This window comes from Anopheles moucheti, chromosome 2 (assembly GCF_943734755.1).
Source record: "Anopheles moucheti chromosome 2, idAnoMoucSN_F20_07, whole genome shotgun sequence".
In the NCBI taxonomy this organism is placed as follows: domain Eukaryota; kingdom Metazoa; phylum Arthropoda; class Insecta; order Diptera; family Culicidae; genus Anopheles; species Anopheles moucheti.
This window is the reverse complement of record NC_069140.1, coordinates 49,299,747-49,307,656: the sequence shown is the minus strand read 5'-3', so window position 1 is coordinate 49,307,656 and position 7,910 is coordinate 49,299,747.

The window sequence follows — 7,910 nt, the reverse complement described above, 5'->3', positions numbered from 1 at the left end:
GTTGATCACTTGCTAACATACTATTACCATTTATTTTTATCGTTGTAGCTTATTTTTACTGGAGATAAGCTTCACCTTAGTCAAGAGAATCACATGTTAATTAGATTTGTTCTTGTAATTAAAAAACGAGAGTGTTATACTTAAGTTATACTTACTAATGGAATATCTTAAAGAAGAAAACTTAAATATAAATATTAGTTATACACCCTGTGCAATTGATGATGTTTAATATATGTCATACTGTCATTTGTCTTTGCATGATGAGTATACTTATATTACACATATTTCTTCATTAGTGATTTAAGTCCACTGATGCTATTACAGCATAGCATAATGAATAAAGTTGTAGCAAATGATTTTCGATACTTATCAGGCTACCGTAAGCGAGTGTTACAAATGACCCAAAAGCATGTAAAAAATAGTTTCCAGTGCGTTCATTTGCGTACGGCTACTTTCATACCTATCTGGCCATAATTCTCATTTCACTTCTTTTCATTTTCATCTCTTTACCTAAGGGCCCAGCAAAAACCTTCCAGACAAGCATTGAAAACGATTGCGTACACTCCCGATCCGGAGCTGACACCTATTTACGCCAGATCAAGCTATCAGCGGCAAACACTGCAGAAGCATACCCTTGCACCGCAGCAATGTGGCTAACCTTAACCTTACGCTAAACTGCCTTCCCTTTCCTGTGTGCGACCCCCCACTGTGCTCTTGGAAGTACTGCAGTTAGCCCGGTAGCCCAACAGAAACCCTTTAACAAAAATTCACCGCGCAATCCGCCACGCCACAAATGGCATGCGGTGCCGAATGCATCGTGCATCTCCTTCGGTGAGTGATGCATCCGTTTTGCAGGGCCCAAACTACAGCTCGCCGCTATGCTACGGTGACCATCCTTCCGCGGTGCACAGTAGTAGCTGAAATCGGCCAGCCGGGGTGAGGACCGTGCGGAAGGAAAATTAATTATCCCTGATGAGATATCGCCACCGATTAATCTTCACATCGAGGGGCACACCGTTTGCGACGGGCACGAACAACGAATCTCAAAAGACAACAGCAGCAGAGCAATGGGACGACGATTTCGATCGGTGGCAAAGTAAAGTGGCAAAGGATACAATGTTTCGTTATCTGGTTGCCGTCTCCCGATGGGAGGCAGCGATCCCGGTGCAAACTGCAAACGAAGAAGTATTGAGGCAGCACAAGCTTTGAAGGCTATTCGGACGAGCCGGGGCACTCTCTCGCTTAATTCGTAATTCACTTGGCACACCGGGAATCACAACGTATTCGCTACATTCTAGACCACTTGTTTATCATCACGTTCATACCGATCGTCCTGTGGCGCCTGTGACCCCGATCAGGTACAACAAAATTACAGGACACATCGTCTTCGGGGTTTTGCTGTCAGCAATCAACAGCAAGGCTTCCATTGATTGTTTGTTTTTCCCCCACTTCATAGCAGTCGTTAAAGCATCTTGTTAATCTCATCTTTCATTAACTTAAATGGTGTAAAATGCAAATCACCAAACCATTGCAGAAGAAGCAGCTGCGGCAAGCAGCACGGATAAACATAACATGTCGCAGACACATAAAGGCGCCAAAAATGTAGCTTCCGAAATGTTCTTCTCGCTGTGTGGAACACTGCAAAAAAAAAAAACACGAAATAAAACCGCAACCGACAGCACAGTTAAGCGCAGCAGAAACAAATGTCCAGTTCCATAAGACACGAGCAATTAATTAACGACAATAGCAACGGATACGGCCTGCCCGTAGCTTCTGTTATGCATTTTGCAGTGTTTTCGGACATTAAAAACATGATGGAAGCGAAGTTTTTTTTTTGTGCTGACCGATTAACTGGTTTAGCTGGCCGAGTAGTGGGTTTATCCACGTCCTATACCAACCGGGTGATAAAAACACCTTACATCGAACACATATATTCCGGTGCGATTGATAAACAGAACCCAAAGCTCGGTATTATTCCCGACTACTCCTGGGGATCGCAAATCGTTGCTGGCTTGCGCCGTTAAACCGAATCAAGAAATTGCCGATGCAGCTCACATAAATGCACATTTCACCCCCCACCCAAACTATTCGCCCCCAACTGGCCTCCCTTTGCTGCGCCCCACACCGAAGCTAGTCGGATTGATTTCGATCATTAGCGTGTGACATCCGATTAAAATTGTGTCATTAGCAATCGAGACGGGCGAAGCAAACAGACGGCCGTTTTTCTTTCACCGTACATCACCTCGCGCCTGGTTACCTTAAAGCATCTCCCGTGCACATTAACAGTCTGCCTATATTCATTTTATTTTTTCTCCTCTCTCTCTCTCTCTCTCTCTCTCTCTCTCTCTCTTTTGTTCGTTTGGAAAATATTTCACAAATTAAAATCCAGTTTATCCTGCGCCGTAACGCGCATTTATTGTTTTTCTTTCTTTCTTCTTTATCGTCCCGGGGGTTTGTCGTTCGCCTTGGCTGCTCATTTTAATATTGCTTTGACATTCGTGCGATTTTTGGAGGGAAATTTAAACGATCGACACCCTCCGTTAGCGGGTTGGCTTTCCTTTCGTTGGCTCTGGATATTTGTACATAGAAAGATAAAAAAGCACACATACAAACACACACACAGACGCACGCAAACGAAAAACAATCGAAAACCGAACGCATAATTAAGTGGGGTGGAACTGGAACCTCGAACTGGACCGAAGTGTTGCTCTCCGCTGGCGAACAGAAGTCAGCGACAGTTGCGAGAAAAAATGGTCCCAATTTGCTATTTCGTTCGATCATTAGCCAGTGTTTCGGAATGATAAGACCCGCTGGTTGGGGAGGTTTCAGCTATAACTATCCCAATTTGTGATCGAAGATGTAGTGATTTACATGTTTTTTTGTTAATAACGTTTCGTTAGCTCGGTAGCGATCTATTAGCGATCCACCGTCTGTGCGTTTGAACGTGTTGATGGATAATTAGAGATTTTAACAAAACAGGAAAAAACACAACAACGACAAATTTTCTTCTCAGTGATAAAAGATGTATAACAATACGTCGATTCCGAACGATCGATTAACAGAATAGTGATCGATCTCAATTCGCTTTATCACCGAAACATTTAAATAAATATATTGATTGTCTAAATTGTTGTGTTAATTTTTTATTGCCACGATACTATCATAAAATGGAAGCTATTCTTATACGTTGTACAAGCAAAAATATAGTTTTCATTTAGTTTTAAAATAATTATTCAATATAGTAAACTGTTTCTGATGCGCACAACTGTGCCAACTGATAGCACTCCACTTGTGAGTGATTGAATAGGACTATGAAAAGTTAGTACAATGGTGATCCCTATGAGTTGAACGATGCAGAGCAATTTAATTATTGTGCGAAACGAAGAGGATTCTTTATGTTCGTCATGTCATTAGAATGATACCGAACGATCCATCCATAAAGCCTTTTTAGATCATAAAAAACAGACAGAGATGTAGTCCCAAATTGAGATGAAGCGATGGAACTGATGCAATATCTAGAAAAACTATTAAAAAACGATTTGAAGAACCTCTGTAGCATCCCTAAGCCACTAACTTCTGACAAGTAAATAAATAAATGAGGTAGTGGAAATATTTCCTTAAAAATCCTTACTTAACAAAGTCTTAATATCCGCTTTCAGCTTCTTCGCAATAATACAAACTATGCATTATTTTATTTACGTTGTAGTCTAGATATGTACAACAAACATATCTGGTCAACATACTCAACTTAAAAGAAGCTATATCTTCGAATGATTGTAAGGTTTTTTAGAAATTTACCATAATATGAACGTATTTCAAACATTACGGAATTCAAATCTCCGTTTGCTTCACTCGCAGTTATAATGGGCCAATGGTTATAATTAATTGCCATCACTTCTACGACAGGAAATGTCACATTTTCAGTCACTTCTTCACTGCTCCTAACTCACACAGCGGACCCCCTTCGTTCCGCGAGCTTCAAAAAAAGAACTAGCCTCAGAAGACCTGAGAGGCCTAAGATTTCGGGTGATATTGCTATCCAACAGGCAAGCAGCACACGGGCACTGCTGTCACGATCACGATCCCTCATCTCGTCGGCCGTAGACACTTCCTTTTTGGCATGATCAGATCCAAGATCCAACACCGTCCCCGAGGAAAAGATTATCCAGCGACGAACGCTGACGAAGGGGGGTGCGAAAGCGTTCACTTGAATAAATTATAAAAACACAACCATCAATGAGCGAATTAATGAATGAACCAGTCGGCAACGAAATTTAAGGGAGAAGGGAGAGCGAAAGACTCGAAGATGCAGAGCTGCAGGAAAAATTGAAACACAAGATATAAACCGCTGGATGGAAAGCTTTACGCGTACCTTAAGTTTGGGGCAACTTATCAGCTATCTTACGGTCTGGGTAGTTTTGGGGACCATTTCCCCAACGATATTGCGGAACAATTCTGACTACCTTACTGCGCTGGAACAGTGTTCGGAAGGTTCTTCGAGCAAGCAAAGAGAAAATGGAGAATCGAAACCCATTCAACAAAAAAGAAACGAAAGCAAACCATTTACCTCCCTCAAAGAACATACTGCTCAGCCAACTAACAGCCTTAGAAAATCTTCTGTTACTCGACTCCACTCGCTAGTTCGTACTGCGCGTGATACAGAAGACATCCGCAGTTATCTTTAATATTAATCAATATCATGGGCAGCGAAGAAGGACACATGAACTGGACACCAAAAAAAAAAGGCGAGGAGCAGTGCGAACGGACGACAAAAAATGAGCAACGCTTTATCTTTTACACCTTTCGTTTCATTTTCGAGCATTTCTTTAATTGATTATTACCGGTCCGACACAGCGGGACGTTACTCCGCGTTTGAAACTGACGACCTACGGAAAAACACGTAGAGCGCGAACAACAAATTGTGACAGATTTTTGATATGAATTCTTGAAAATTAGAATTCCATTTCGACCGCAAAAAATCAAGATTAACTCTTCATCGTTTTTGTTGGTGTTGCTATTGAAGTTCCCATACTTTGTAGGGCCAAGGGAATTTAACATTTTTTAGCTGGTTTAGAACAATCACTATAGCAACTCCATCCCAAACTGCAACGACCCCACAATTTAATCCTCACTGCTACATTTCTCAACAGCCTCACATCATACAACAATTAAAAATTACTCACATTTGCTAATCCTTCCCCCCAACAACCCAATCGCTCCGGCGGCACATTTGAACTCCGGCAGCCTAATCATCCGATACATATCTACGACTATTTACATCGACATTTAACTGATACGCTCGTTCGGGGTTTTTGCATGAAACATCCCGACCCATTGATCGTACAGCTCGATAAAGCTCGATCACCTAACGCTGGTTAGCGATCGAAACACAACAAAAAACTGCATTTTTCATCCCCAAATTGTTCGTAAAACTTTGCCGGATGCTATCAATTCCCTTCGGTCGGGAAGGATCGCTGCTCAAACGATTGCTTCCAACGCCGTTAGCATCGTCGTTAGCATTATCAGCAGATCTTCATCGAATCCGGATCGGAATCGGATCGGAATCGCGATTAATGTGTAGCCGTCTGTTATTTCGGAAGCAACGGCAGCAATCGATACTACCGATCGATGCCGATCGTATCGGAGGGTATCGATCGGCACACGCTTTAACATACCTCGAATGGCTCCCCCATTTTGAACACTCTCACGCCGTGGAAGCTGCGTGGAAACATTTCCGAAAAAAAAAAATATGATCGTGTGTGGTTTCCGATCCGATCGCACAAACTGACAGGCGGAACACCCAACAACGACGATCCTCACATCGCGCAACACCATCGCTGCTTCTGTTGTGGCTTGTTTTTAGTGTATTTTTTTTTTGTTGTTGAAATTTCTTTTGAAAAAAAAACCACCCCAACAACACACGGCGATTTATTCATCCAAAACCATGAAAGAACTTCATTGTGTGGCATATCGAAGGGAGTAAGAAAAAAAAACAGGCAACAACAATAATCGGATCCTGTCCGCATTGCAGGAGCGCTTGCACGGCGAACACCGCACGGTGCACGTGTTGTGCTTTATTTATTTTCCTATTGCTCCGTTTCTTCGGTGGCGTAGTCCCCATACCATTCACGGCGGCGGCCACTTGACGTTTCCCGGGGGGGTGCTGCCAATATTGCCGTACTTCAAACACTTCACGGCGTACACGGGAAGGGGGGCATACACCCAACAGGGACGGTGAAGGAACGTAGGGTCTTGCAGGTGGAGCGAAAGGGCAAAGGAAGCAAACAATAATCGAGAGCTTTTTGGAGCTGCTGGTTCTGGCTACTGCCAGGGATTGATGTTTATATTTGACCCACCTTGGATGATTTGTTCAACGCTACTGCTAGGTAGCTGCTACCTCCATAAACCTCCATGCGATAGGAATCCCTTTTGATCGCAGTCATTTGATCGACACAGCTTTGGTAAGAGAATGCGCCTATTCGCTTTCTATTCACAACATCTCACCCGGCTGTGGATTTGATCGCGACCGATCGCCCGATCGATCAAACGGAAAGAGAGCGAGACAAGAAAAAACACACCGAACAGTAAATTGAAATACTTTGATTGAATTGAGCTTTTAACAACATTGTAGACTCCTTTTAAGCTGTTTCTGGTACGCGTCGAGCAGTTGCACAGTCGATTCGGTATTTCCGCTGTTTGAGGCTGGATTTTGTACACATCTCACCCGCTAACAAGATTATGAATGCCCGTCTCAGCGAGATTGTGTCGGGTGGTGCTGGCTTGATGTCTTGATGTTGAGGAGTAGGGTTCAATTTCGTCCCAATTTCTACTAGTCATCTTTTCGGCCGGGTTCACTTTATTGATCGCGTTATTGTGTTGCGCGTGGTAAAATATTCCACCGATGATTGTAGCAGTGATCGGTTGCTGGTATCAAGTTTGTAAAGAATACCCTACGCTAAATGGGCTTTAGGCAAATTGATTCTTTGAGGAATTTTTATATTTTTGGGACTACAATCAGTCTACAGGTTGGTCGTTGCATAATCCATTGAATGAGATCGCAAAAAAATGCTTCCCTCCAAATCTTCACGAACTAACGTTGTACTACGATACCCAAAGGCACTCTCCTATCGGTGCATCCCTTTATAATGCTAGTCACCAGCCGTACCTTACGCAACATTCACAACCCCAATAGTGTCCGCGAGCTGCAACTAGCAGCACACCGTACTGCAATCATCGCGTCCGATCGGTTCCACATTAGCAACGGCCCGTTAGTTTTGTGCGAAAAAAAACCGCCCGTTCGCATCCATCAGCTGCGTACATCAGCTGACATCAACTGAAGCACCAAAACCCTGTACGGCAGGCGAAGCACAACAGCGGGGCCTATGATTTACTGGGGCACACGCACATGCGAACGTTGGATGCAAACCAAAACAAAACTAAAAAAAAAGCGCATCGATCGCATCGATTGGTGACGGGCAATAAATTTCACGCGCACGGCACGCTACAATGCAAAAGCCGCCGATCAGCGCAAAAGGCGCACGGGGCACGGGATTATCGGTGGGATGGTCCGCAGCATAACACGATGTGCAACATTTCGCCGGAATGCAGCGCGTCCAATGGTTAATGATTAATTAATCACGAAGCGCACAAGGTGATATGCTGCGCGGAGTAACGGTGCACTACTGGTACACTGACTCTAATTGATCTAATCCTCCCGCGTGTGATGAACAGCGACGGCGTAAAGTATGCTAAGTGGATGGCGTAAAGTATGCTACGCTGAAAGACTCCCAATACCGAAACACAACGAGAGTGAAAGGTCATACGTAGCAGGATGGATAATTATACATAACAAGGGTCAAAGTGATAATTTTATGAAGTGCAAGACTGTTGTAAAAGTTGTTAATGCTATA